This window comes from Herpailurus yagouaroundi, unplaced genomic scaffold (genome assembly GCF_014898765.1).
Source record: "Herpailurus yagouaroundi ecotype Mexico unplaced genomic scaffold, PumYag 159, whole genome shotgun sequence".
Lineage (NCBI taxonomy): Eukaryota > Metazoa > Chordata > Mammalia > Carnivora > Felidae > Herpailurus > Herpailurus yagouaroundi.
This window is the reverse complement of record NW_024412400.1, coordinates 29,021,090-29,035,312: the sequence shown is the minus strand read 5'-3', so window position 1 is coordinate 29,035,312 and position 14,223 is coordinate 29,021,090. Positions and strand designations below refer to the sequence as shown.

At 39.8% G+C, this 14,223-nt stretch overlaps 1 long non-coding RNA gene across 1 annotated transcript in view; it reads right to left on the bottom strand.

Moving 5' to 3' along the window:
- LOC121033684 (uncharacterized) overlaps positions 1–14,223 on the bottom strand; it is a 145,533-nt gene that overhangs the window by 114,926 nt on the left and 16,384 nt on the right. Inside the window, exon 2 of the long non-coding RNA XR_005792061.1 lies at positions 13,336–13,423. This is a non-coding gene — a long non-coding RNA (uncharacterized LOC121033684). The remainder of the gene's footprint in view (positions 1–13,335; positions 13,424–14,223) is intronic.

The following is a 14,223-nucleotide window of genomic DNA, read 5'->3' as shown; positions in this document are numbered from 1 at the left end:
CTAACGGTGGGAAGTCAGTTTCCTCTGTAATGTCTCTGCCACCAGAGAGAAATATCCTGAAGTATGATCTGACTGTTCGGTAGGGAGATGAAAGACAGAGTATCATGAGCTCAACAAATATAAGATCACGCATGGCTAAAAATATTCAGCAGCAAACTAAAAAAAGAATTAAAAGCTCTTGAGTAATCATTATTTTTCATAAAGAACAACTAAAAGTCTCCAGGTCAAACAATTCTCAAGGCTTAAAAGCATCAAGTCTCCCTGGGGTTTGGCTTAAAATGATCCATGGACGTCATATTTGTGTGGCCATCCCATAAGAGAAGTACAACATTAAACCAGATACTCTGTACAAAAATGATAATTTCTTCTAAGAATTCATGCAAGGCCTCAAGACCAACCACGTGACCAAAAAACAAGTTAAAAAAAATTAAAGTCTTTGCATTTATTCATTTGATCCTTGGCAGTCTTGAAATAAGCCATTACTCTGTCAATAAGACCCTAAAGGAAATTAGGCTATGGGGTTTAGGATAATAGGGCAGCTGGAAGACTTAAAAGAAAAAATTATATTTCCAATTGGGTTTCTATGGGAATTGGAAGTTATACTCTGAGTTTATTTTGTTGCAGACAAATATTTTACACACAGTGTTCCAGAGTGGAAGGAGCTTCCTGGGTCAACCCACCAACTTGAACCACAGGGTTGACACCAGGACCATCCACATCCCTCAAAGTGCTCACCACACACTTGCCACCAAGTAAATCAGCAAATGCCAATAATATCAGGCAATAGGCAGAATTTCCAGAGAGAAAGACTTTATAAATGCTAATGTGATTATCTGGAAAATGTGAGCCTGATTCTTTGCTTTATTCTTCCATGAATCATGTTCACCAGTAAGGCTAAGCTTAATGCTTGAGGAAGGAGGCACGGCCACTTAAAACAAAGATATCTACAGATGAACAAGAGAGGAATTGACTTAAAGGTCATTCCCACCAGACAGAAAAGGCAGGTCATACCCTCCATGAAAGGGAAAGAAAAGATTGAGGGGAGCGGAGAGTGTAGAAGGAAGAATAATACTTTACGTAGTAGAGATGTGTCTACCACATAAGGCAGAGAGTTACTCTACTACATAAAGTATTATTCTTCCTCAAAGTCTGAGTTACTCAAAATGTAAGTTTCCCACCCACTTAGGTCATTTTTTCTTTCCCAAACTTATCTTAGAACTGGTCTGGGATTCTTCATCCCCACCTCAACCTCCCACTACTACCTTCCTTCCAAATACTTTCCACAGTGCTTCCATGAAATTACCCATTTTTAGGGGAACTAACTTCTATATTCTTGGTTCCCTCACTTTCCCCTGACTGCCAAACACTTCTCAGTCTTCACCAAGCCAACCTTGACCCCACAATGCTCTTACAGCACCCATCATTCCCTTGGATGTCTATGCTTCTGCAGAAGCCAGTCAGACAAACCACATTTGTAGGAACTTCATGGTCCAATTTTCTAAGATTCCAATAGTCAAAGGCCAATTAAAATAGAACCAATCAATAAAGTTCAGCCTTGGCTGTAGATATTTTGAAAATTGCAAAAAATATGGTCCATTTAAACTGCATTAAGATTTGAGATCAATTCTAAAATTTTGTGACCTAAGTGTTTTCTATTTTTTTAAAAAGCTATCTTTCTGTTCTGTGTAACCTTACTCAGGAGAGCAGATAGGAAGCCTAGAACTTCTGACTGGACTGTATATGGGCAAACCCAGAAAATATCTCTCTGATGTTTGCACCTTTAACATATGTACTGCTAGGGAATTTGGAAACATCCCAAATAACTCCCCAAATTTGGTCCACATATTTGCATTTACTTTATCTGAGCTTTCATAACACCAAGGATTTCAATATTTTCCCCCCTCAGTCTTTATCTTTGTGTATAAGATAGGTTGTAAATCTTTTTGGTGTATTCTCTAACCTGCACCTTGCCATCAATGTCTTCTAAAAATGAGTACATGGTGCTGACTTTGTATGTGGGGAGAGAAGAGTTTTCCTCCCAGATCTAAATCTACAGAGGTAAAGGGTATGATTTACCCTGATTCTCTCTGCACATGTCTGGAGGGAAGTTGGTGGAAGTTAAGCACAGGGCAGGTTAGAGAATTTACTGGTCTCTTATTAAGTGAGGGGAACAGCCTCACAGCAAAGTTCTCTCTAATCTCCCATGGGTGATGCCTGCCAACTCCCAAGGGCCTTCAGTAATTGCTTACAACTCCACTATATGCCGCTTCCCTGTGTCCTTTTGAGAAGCTTGTCATCCAGCAAATGGCACAAATACTGTCCTAATGAGACTCTGAACCTGAGATACAGATATAGGCAGACCTTTTCCCAAAGCAACAGTTTCATGGTCTACAAGGAAGGAAGAAAAAAAAAAAAGAAATAAAACATTTCTAAAATTGGCAGTGAAAGTTCTTACCATAATCTCCTGCCTCTTCTCAGAGTGCTTAGCTCCTCTCTACTTCTCTACAAGAAAAAAAACTCTTTGAATTTAATGGCTTATGCTCCTAGTAGTCACTAAATCTTTGGCAGATTGTATTTTCCCAAAGATGGGTGCATCAATTTATATCTGATCCCATATGCACCTCTTACAATGTGATTGACACTCCTCACTGAGAGGCAGGGCCTATATCCCTTCCACTGAACCTGGGTGAGCTTGAGACTCCCCTACCAATAAAGTGTGGCAGAAGTGATGCTGTGTGACTTCTGAGGTTAAGTCAGACAAAGGGGACAGTGTCCACCTGGCTCTCTTTCAGGATACTCACCCTGGGAACCCGGCCACCAGGCTACAAATAAGCTCCAACTAGCACATGTAGACAGATTCCCTAGAGAAGCCCATGTGAAAAGGAACTGTGACCCCAAAAGCACCTACTAGCAACTGCTAGTTGAGTGTGTAACCCTTCAGATGATTCCTGCTCCAAACTTCCCTTCTTCCATTTGATGTCCCAGGCATCATGGAGCAGGACAGGTAAGCCCTGCTCTACCCCATCCAAATTCATTAACCACAGAACTCAAAAGTATAATAAATTTGTTTTATTCCACTAAATTTTATGGTAATTTGTTATGCCATAACTGCAAATCTTAATGCAGTCATAGTAACTGGAACAAAATCTTTCCAGGTATTTTCTCTCTCATTTCATCTTTAGGTTACTCTCAGAGTGCCTTTTTCAAACAACCTAAAGACTAGATAGTAATATCTAAAGTAGAGGAAGGGTTATTTCTGCCTATCCACATTTCAGCAAAATAGGATTTTGTTTCTCTGTAAGATGGATTCAGTTCTCAAGGTCACAGATTACAGCAAAAAATGGTTGGAATATTTCTTATCTTTACTTCTTAGAGAAAAACAAGACTTTTTTGAACTAAAACTCTGTTCCTCATATTGATATGGACCTCAAACTCACAGACAATATATTTGTTTTTATGTCTACTTGGCTTCCTCTTAATTTACAAAGAGTTGAAAAGAGTGGAGAGCAGTCTCAATAGTAACTTCAGTGCCCATTAATCTGAGGGGACCCAGAAAAAGTTGCCTGCAGGGGTGGTTTTCATCCTAAAGATAAAATTAATGAGAATCTCTTTAGTAAGGAAAAGAATGGGTGAGGAATAAGTGAGAAGTGTCATGGAACTATTAAATAGTAATAGAGGACAAAGACCTCTCCAATAACCTTTCTGTAATTGAGAGATAGCTTTTATTTTAACTCACATTTTCATCAGTTCTAAAAAGACTCTTACGGAACTTCTCTTTTCTGTCTACGCTCCCACATTCTCAATGTACTCATCTAGCCTCTAGCTTTGAGCCTCTTTTCTCATAATTTCTAAATCTGTATCTTCAACCCAAACTTGTCCCTACACTCTAGACTCATATCTGGGTCTAGATCTGCTACCTACCATCTCTACCTGATGACTAACAGGCATTTCAAACACAAGTGCTCCAAAAAACAGACTCCTGATGTTCCTTCCCAAACCTGTTCACCTTCCTGACTTCTCCGCCCTACGTGATAGAAATTCTCTCTTTCACTGGCTCAGGACAAAGGCCCTGACATCACCTTGACCTCACTATCGCAAACCACAGCCCATTCGTCAGTTAATCCTATTGGCTCCAGCTTCAAATCATATCCAGAATCTAACCACTTCTCATAACCTCAATCACCACATCATCTCTCACCTGGATTGTTGCAACAGCCTCTTCACTGGTCTCCCTGCTTCCATACTTGTCTTCCTGGTCTTCCTACGGGTCTTCTCACCCCAGAAGTCAGAATGACTTTTGTTGGAAGAGGTCATGGAGAGGATGTGACTACCAGTTGACCCATGAGTTGGGCCGCAGCATTTGGAGGCTCCTTATCCTCTCCCCTGTTCTTGGAATGTGCATTCCACTCACCTTCTCTGCTGCCAAGAGCTGCCCTTAAGGACACAGCCTTGAGTTAGTGATGTGGTGTTGAGACCATCTGGATGTCATACATGACTGAATCCAGTTAAATAAACCCTCTGTATAAACTTTTACGATGTGGCAGATGGGTACAGAGATCTACTGAGACCTACTAATGTCTTGCAGCTGCCCTGGATGTAAGTTACCTTGCTTATTAAGCCTGCCACCTACCAATCTGGAGTGGCCTGCTCTTTCTTGGGTCTCTCCCTGTCCTCTTTGTATGTGGCAAGGTGGGGGCACTTTCTGATTATACCCAGGAAGCTCCTGAGGAGTTTGCAAAACAACATCCCTTAGGGATATAAGACAAACCGTGGGCTTCCTCTGCCCAGAATCCTCTAATGGCTTTGCATTTCACTCACAGTAAAAGCCAAAAATTTTTAAATGGCAAATAAGTCCTGCCAAGGTTGGCCCCTTTATCTCTCCTGCTCTCCTCCTCCCGGATCACTCTGCTCAGGCCCACGGCTTACTGGCTGTTCCCAGAAAATGCCAAACACCCTCCTGCTTGTGGACTTGTTCTTCCCTTTGCCAGGAACATCCTCAATGACATAACTGGGTGGCCCACTCCCCACCTCCTTCACCTCGCCAACAAGCCCTTTCCTCCCCACTCTGTTTAGAACAACAACCCCCCGCCCCCGTATCCCAAGGTTCCTCTTTCCTCTTCCCTCTTCCCTTTTTCTTTAAAGAACATATTGCTCTCAACATTAAATAAGTAAAAAAGCAGGTTTGTTCATTCACTTATTGTCCATCTTCCCATTCAGAATGTAAGTTACATTACAGCAGGAAATTGTTTGTCTATTTTGCATATTGTTAAATTTCCAGTGCCCAGAATAGGTTCTGGTATATAGCAGTCACACAAATGGCCAGAATAACATACACCTATTGGTGAATGAAAGAACAAAGAAGGGAACCATTGGATCACAGCCAATTCACAGCCAAGCACCACCTGTGCTGAAGGCAGAAATCACGAGGAGAGCTTTGGAGGATGCACACGTCTGCCTGGCCAGCTTGGGTGCCATAAGAGCAGCGAGACTTCAGGGTCTTGGGTCATCTTGTCTCCACCCCAGGGCGAATGGCATTGCTCCATGAAGAGTGCAAGCTTTTGTGCCAGAGGCCCTGTTTTAAAGTCCACTAACTATTTGGATGATTCTGGGTGAGTTACTTAACCATTTTGAGTTTGGGTTTCTTTATCTATAAAATAAAAATAATATCACCTAGTTTTTATAAGGGATGCAATGAAGATTATATAAAATAACATATAGAAACAATGTTCTATAAATTATAAAGGGGTAAATAAATACTAAAAAGTTGTAATTGCAGTTTAGCCCAGGATCAAGAAGATATACTCCTGTGTTCTTGGCAGTTTTACAATTTTAGCAAATAGATTTAGGCCTATGATCCATTTCAAGTTAATTTTTACATATTGTTTGAGGAAAGAATCCAACTCCATTATTTTGCATGTGAAAACCCAGTTTTCCTGACACTATTTGTTGAAAAGACTATTCTTTTTCCTCTTCAAATGACATCTTTTATTTTTTTACTCTTCCTATACACCCTGTGGATTTTTTTCCATTTATTTATGTTTTTTTAATTGAAGTCTAGTTGATGTACAATATTATATTACTTTCAGGTATGCCATATAGTGATTCAACAATTATATGCATTACAAAAGGCTCACCACAATAAGTGTACCATCTGTCACCATATAAAGTTATTCCAATATTTATTGTCTATATTCCCTGTGCTGTTATTTTTCATCCTCATAAGCTTACTTATTTTATTACTGGAAGTTTGTATCTCTTAAACCCCTTTACCTATTTCACCTGTCCCTTCATTCCTCTCCCGTCTGGCAACCACCAATTTTTCCTCTGTATTTATGAGTCTGTTTCCGGTTCGTTTGTTTTTTTATCATTAGGTTTTTTAGTTTCCATATATAAGTGAAATCATATGGTATCTGTCTTCCTCTGTCCGACTTATTTCACTTAGCACAATACTCTCTAGGTCCACCAATATTGTCCTGAATGACAAGATTTCATTCTTATTTATAGCTGAGTAATATTTCATTTTATGTATATATATACATATATATATATGTGTATATATATATATGTGTATATATATATATATGTATACACACACACACACACACACACACACACACACACACACACCACAGCTTCTTTATCCACTCATCTGTCAGTGGACACTTAAGTTGTTTCCATCTCTTGGCTATTGCATAGAAGGCTGCAGTGTACATGAAGGTGCATACATCTTTTTGAGTTACTATCTTTGTTTTCTTTGGGTAAATACCCAGAAGTGGAATAGCTGGGTCACATGGTAGTTCTATTTTTAATTTTTTGAGGACCCCCACACTCTTTTCCACAGTGGCTATACCAATTTACATTCCCACCAACAGTGCATGAAGGTTCCTTTTTCTCCACACCCTTGTCAATGCTTGTAATTTCTTGTCTTTTTGATACTAGCCATTTTAACTGGTGTGAAGTGATATCTCATTGTGGTTTTGATTTGCATTTCCGTGATGATTAGTGATGTTGAGCATCATTTCATGTGTCTGCTGGCCATCTGGATGTCTTCTTTGGAAAAATGTCTATTCAGGTTCTCTGCCACCTTTTTAATCAGATGATTTGTGTTTTTCTGATGTTGAATTGTATCAGTTCTTTATGTATTTTGGATATTAACCCCTTATTGGATACGTCATTTGCAAATATCTACTCCCATTCAGTAGGTTGCCTTTTCATTTTGTTGATGGTTTCCTTTGCTATACAAAAGCTTTTTAGTTTGATGTAGTCCCAATGTTTTATTTTTGCTTTTGGTTTCCCTTGCTTGGGGAGACAGGTCCATAAAAAATATCCTTATGGCCTATGACCAAGAATTTCTGCCTGGGTTTTCTTTTAAGAGTTTTATGGTTTCAGGTCTCACATACAGGTCTTTAATCCCTTTTGAGTTTATGTTTGTATGTGGCATAAGAAAGTGGTCCAGGTTCATTCTTTTGCATGTAGCTGTCCAGTTTTCCCAACACCATTTGTTGAAGAGACCGTTTTTCCCCCATTGCATATTCTTTTCTCCTTGGTCATAGATTAATTGACCTTATGAGTGTGGGTTTATTTCTGGGCTCTCTATTCTGTTCTATTGATCTATGTATCTTCATCATCTTGATAAGCACAAGCAACATTCAAAATAGGCAAAAAGTAGCAAAAGTCAAAATTTCTACCAACTGATGACTGAATAAGCAAAATGTGGCAATATCCATACAGTGCAATATTATTCATGTATAAAAAGGAATAAAGTACAGTTGACCTTTCAACAACACAGGTTTGAACTGTGCAGATTCTCTTATAGTGGATTTTTTCGCAATAAATACAGCACAGTACTGTAAGTATATTTTTTCTTCCCTATGTTTTTCTTAATAACTCTTTCCACAAGCTTACTTTATTGTAAGAATACAGTATAGGGGTGCCTGGATGGCTTAGTCAGTTGAGTGGCTGACTTCAGCTCAGGTCATGATCTCACAGTTCATGAGTTTAAGCCCTGTGTTGGGCTCTCTGTACTAACAGCTCAGAGCCTGGAGCCTGCTTCAGATTCTGTATCTCCCTCACTCTCTGCCCTCCCCCACTCATGCTCTGTCTCTGTCTTTCAAAATATGAATAAACATTAAAAAATATTTTAAAAAAGAATACAGTATATAATGCTATAATATACAAAATATGTGTTAATCAACTATTTTTGTTATCAATAGGCATCTAGTCAACAGTAGGCTCCTAGCAGTTAAGTTTGTGAGGAGTCAAAAGTTATACATAGATTTTCAACTGCACAGGGGGTTGGTGCCCCTAATCCCAGTGTTGTTCAAGGGTCAGCTCTACTAATATGTACTACACAATGGGTAACCTTGAAAATATCATGCTAAGTGAAAATTGCCAGACACAAAAGCCCACATACTTTAGCATTCCATTTATATGAAATGTCCAGAAGAGACAAATCTATAGAAACAAAAAGTAAATTAGTGACTCCTAGGAGCTGAGTGGGAGGGAGTGGAGAACAATTGCTAGTGGGTATGGGATTTCTTTTGAGAGTGATTAAAATATTCTGGAATTACATAATAGTAATGTTTTCATAGCATGATAAGTATACTTTATGTGAATTAATTCTTTAAAAAAACTTGCATGAGAAATAAACTAAGGCAAACTAAAGACATTATCATAAAAATAAAAACACACAAACACAATAGCATATCAAAAAATAAGCTATGTTTTAGGTCATTTGCTTTTTGTTTATATTTCAATTTTAAAGAAATTCCAAATTTTCCCATATGTGATCTGTGACCTTATACATAATTATTAATTAAATATTATAAAAATATAATGCTAGAGATAAATATCAGATAAATAATTTACTACAGAAAATGAGAAAAGCCTGATATAAAAGAATACATACTCTATGATTACATTCAGATGAAATTCTAGGACTGACAAAAATAAGCTCTGGCAATAAAATCAATAGTGATTGCTGTGTGTGTGTGTGTGTGTGTGTGTGTGTGTGTGTGTGTGTTGGGAAGGAGCAGGGACTTATTGGGAAAGCACTAAGGGGACTTAATAGGGAGATAGAAATCTCTTATATCTTGATAGTGGGTTATATGCTATATGCATTTATCAAAATTCATCAAACTGTATACTTAAGATCAGTGCATTTCACTATATGTAAAATGTTGTGTTAGCTGCAAAATACCACTGATCAGATAATTTATAAACAACAGAAATTTACTTCCCATAGTTCTCCATGCTCAGGCTGCCAGCATGGTCGGGTTCTCGTGGGCTGCAAACTGCTGTGTCTCATGTGGTGGAAGGAACAAGGGAACTCTCTCTGGGGTCTCTTTTATATGGGCATTAATCTCACTCATGCAGGTAAACCCTTCATGACTTAATAACCTCCCAAAGGCCTTACTGCCTAACACCACTACATTGGGTGCTAGGATTTCAACATGTGAATTTTGGGGGGACACAACCATTCAGACCATAGTAATTACATTTCAATTTTAAAAGTTTAAAATCACAGAAAAATGATTCTTAGACTTGAAACCCAAGTGAAAAATAATGGCACTCTTTTAAGGGTTTTAATTAAATCTCTGGAAGATCCAATAATGTAGGTTTGGAAATCTAACTCATCTTCAAGACGAAGAAGACAAAGTACACAATATTAAGTAACTTTTGTGGTCCACTACATAGCCAGGAAGGGTGGAGCTGGGATTCAAAGCCATCTGTATAATACACCATCCCTCTACAGGGGCCTCTGAAGAGGGGTGGTGGTGACAACGATGGAACCAGAAAGGGAAAGCTTGGGTTTATTTTGTCGAAATATAAACCAGGTTTTTAGCCTCCACATCATGTGGATAAAGAAAATATGTGAATACTAAGTAGCCAATCCAGACCTTATTCAAAGAAGTGCCTTAGTAGGAAATTGCAAGGAAAGATGATAATCTATAGAACCATAGAAGTAGAAATAGAGATTAGATTTTATCTCCTAGGCCACAATGCATTTTATTTCTGTTTATTTATATTTCACCTTACTTAAAAGTATTAAAAACATTTATTCTTATCTTCATAGGAATAAATAAAATAAACACAAAGCTTTGAGTTGTAACAGAATGCTATATTGAATAGCCACCATAACCAAGACTAAAGTCATTTCAAATGAACCCCATTTAAAACCAATGTGAAAGCTTTATCCACATTGTATTGTGTGGCCTATTTTTAATGCATCTCCCTATATACAATAGCTTTTATTTAATGTGGGAGAGGAGGCAAGAATAAAAATGTCAGAATAGATAGGAGCCTTATGGCACATTATTTCCCAATAGACCCTTACTTTAATGACTGAATTCACTACATCTCCCTTAGTAAGGCAAAATGGCAGGTAATTTAAATTCAAACAACCATGCGAGACATAGCCGACTTAGCAAGCAGAGGTTTACAAAAAGGAACTCATAGGGATCAGGGAAGATATTAACCACCATAAAGAAATAATGGAAGATAAATAATAGAATCTTGCTTACCAAACAGGCCTCCAACTATGGGGAATAAATAGTTCCGTGATATTTTTCTCAAATGAAACATTAAACAGAAAGGCCTTGAAAGAGAAAAGCACTTATTTAGGTGAAATAAACATAAATAAAATAGTTACATGATATAAATAATAGAAATACCAAAAAGTATAATTGGTCCTTGCAAAGCAAAACTTTCTGCAGAAACTACAGTGCAAAGGAGTTCAAGTTTTTTTACAGGAGGCCTTATATGAGTGCTGTCCACTAGAACACTCTGAAATGATGGAAATCTGTCTGATGTGGTAGCCACAAGCCACATGTGGTTAGTTGAGCACTTAAAATGTGGCTAGTGTGACTGAGGAACTAAAGTTTTAATTTTATTTAAATTTAACAAACTTAAATTTAAAAACAAAATGTGGAGTGCCTGCGTGGCCCAGTTGGTTAAGTGTCTGATTCTTGATTTCAGCTCAGGTCATGATTTCACCATTAGTGGGATAGAGCCCTGTGTTGGGCTCCACATTGACAGCATGGAGCCTGCTTGGGATTCTCTTCCCCTCTCTCTGCCCCTCACCTGCTCATGCACACATGCACCCATGCTCGCTCGCGCTCTCTCTCTCTCTCTCTCTCTCTGTCTCTAAATGAACTTAAAAAAAATTTTTTTAATTAAAACAAAAAAGTGGAAGGAGCGCCTGGGTGGCTCCATTGGTTGAGCATCAACTTCAACACAGGTCATGATCTCACGGTTCATGAGTTCGAGCCCCTTGTTGGTCTCTTTGCTGACAGCTCAGAGCCTGGAGCCTGCTTCGGATTCTGTGTCTCCTTCTCTCTTTGCCCCTCCCCTGCTCATGCTTTGTCTCTCTCTGTCTCACAAAAATAAATAAACATTAAAAAAAAATTTTTTTAATGTGGCTAATGGTCATGAGCTTGGACAGTATAGCCTTCGTATGGTTTCCAAGAACTTGACAAAGAGTCAAAACTCTTCTCTTCAAAGAAACCCCAAATGGGGGCGCCTGGGTGGCGCAGTCGGTTAAGCGTCCGACTTCAGCCAGGTCACGATCTCGCGGTCCGTGAGTTCGAGCCCCGCGTCAGGCTCTGGGCTGATGGCTCAGAGACTGAAGCCTGTTTCCGATTCTGTGTCTCCCTCTCTCTCTGCCCCTCCCCCGTTCATGCTCTGTCTCTCTCTGTCCCCAAAATAAATAAAAACGTTGAGAAAAAAAAAATTCAAAGAAACCCCAAACGATTGTCATTTCCCAAACTGACTTTTGAACATTAGTCAGACTGATGTCTGCATGGTTTAAAGCATTATATTTGCTGTAGACACCTGCTAGTCCCAGGGGGGAACTTAAGGCCATGTCTGATAGAAGTTTGCCCCACAGTAATGAAATGGATTGTGGCATTTGGAAACACTCTCACTCCTCCCCTTGGCCCATGAGATTCCCAGGGTATGACCTTACACACAGTTGATACAGAGCTTTATCTGATTCTCAGATTCTAAACCAAGAAAATAACAGGGTCTCCTGGTGAGTTTCTTGAGAAGAAAATGAAATCGGTCTGACAGCCTGGCCTCCCTTCAGGAAGAGCTTGTCACTCCTACTAACAGATTCCTTCCATGTGGCCAGTTCTTCCACATGCTATAATGCTATGGTTCTATAATATGCTATAATCCTCTATTTTCCTACTCTCGCTCAAATAAATTTAGTCCCTGGTGGAAACCACCCCTGGGGTCTAGGCAGTGAAATTCACTTCAACTAACCAAAGAATTAGGCTTTTGTTATGAACGAGGCCATAAATTTAACTAAAGATAGTTTTCATTTAATGCAGTTCTCATTTAATCCAATGAATTTAATCCAATAACTGCCTAGATCATTCATTAATAATAAATTAATAATGTTCTGAGGTGCCTTTAAGTCCATTTAGGCTTGGTGGAAAATCATGCTGTAATCATTTAGTAATACCTTCCATGGGCTCACAAATGGAGACTTGTGGCTTCTGTAATATCTGCCATCCCTATATGAAGCAATGTGGGGCCACACAGGTGAGGAAAACATAATCCAAACAAATTTTCCACTATATCCAACAAGAGAGCATTACCAGTACAATAGGAGCACAGAGATAATAGAGATCTATAGCAACTGGAAATACTGTGGAAGAATATTCCACAGTATACTCATGGAAGAGGCAGCATTTGAGCTTGGGTCTTGAGAGATGAGTGGATTGTGGAGTACATAAGGAGGGCAAAGGCATTACCAGCAATGATAGACACAGGAATGCACAGCATGTCAGAGGAAGAGCAAATGTTGGGTGACAAGGCACTGAAAGATACTACTAAAAAGACAACATGGAACCCAATCCAGAAAGGCATTGGATGCCATGCTATGGAACTTGTTCTGTAGTTAGGGAGCCAGCAAGTTTTTTGAGCAAAGTTGTAAAATAGTCAGATCTGTATTTTAGAAAGACAAGTTTGACTGCATGAGCAGGGTAGATGGGTGAAACAATATGTCAAATATAGCAAGTTATTCTATTAATTTAGTTGCAGTATAACTTACACAAAATTTTAAAATTGAGTCATAAGGTGTGTTATGAACATTACTGTTGATTGCCACTACAACACCCATTCTCTCTCTTCTTTATTACTTTATAAATCTTAATTTTGTTCAGGCAGTAAAATGCACAAAGCATTTGGGAATTTCACCTTACTTAGGAATCGGATCATAAAATTCATTGCCCTTTGCTGGGGAATTTTTCAATAAACACAGAAAAGGCATTTGGCAAAATTCAGTGTACACATATGATAACTTTTGGAGATTATGGTTATGTTTATTACCTTGATTGTTGTTTCAAAGGTGTATCTCAGACTCATCAAATTGTATATGGGTATTCCATAGAGATACGATAGGTTGAGTTCCAGACCACTGCAATAAAGCAAATATCACAATAAAGTGAGTCAAGTGGGTTTTTTGGTATCCCAGTGCACATAAAATTTCTATTTACACTATACTATAGTCTGTTAAATGTGCAGGAACAGGAGATAGGAGGAAGATGGCGGTGTAGGAGGACGCTGGGCTCACCGCGCATCCTGCTGATCACTTAGATTCCACCTACACCTGCCTAAATAACCCAGAAAACCGCCAGAGGATTAGCAGAATGGAGTCGCTGGAACCAAGCGCAGACGAGAGGCCCACGGAAGAGGGTAGGAAGGGCGGCGAGGCGGTGTGCGCTCCACCAACTGGCGGGAGGGAGCCGGGGCGGAGGGGCGGCTCGCCGGCCAAGCAGAGCCCCCGAGTCTGGCTTGCAAAAAGCGGAGGGGCCTGATGGACTGTGTTCCGACAGCAAGCGCGACTTAGCGGCTGGGAGGTCATAAGTTAACAGTTCTGCTCAGAAAGCGGGAAGGCTGGAGGACAAAGGGAAGGAGAGCTGCTGAGCCCCCGGACGACAGAGCTCAGTTTGGTGGGGAACAAAGGCGCTCGCCAGCGCCATCTCCCCCGCCCATCCCCCAGCCAAAATCCCAAAGAGAACCAGTTCCTGCCAGGGAACTTGCTCGCTCCGCGCAAACACCCAACTCTGCGCTTCTGTGGAGCCAAACCTCCGGCAGCGGATCTGACTCCCTCCTGCTGCCACAGGGCCCCTCCTGAAGTGGATCACCTAAGGAGAAGCAAGCTAAGCCTGCCCCTCCTGCCCCTGTGCACCTTGCCTACCCACCCCAGCTAAGACG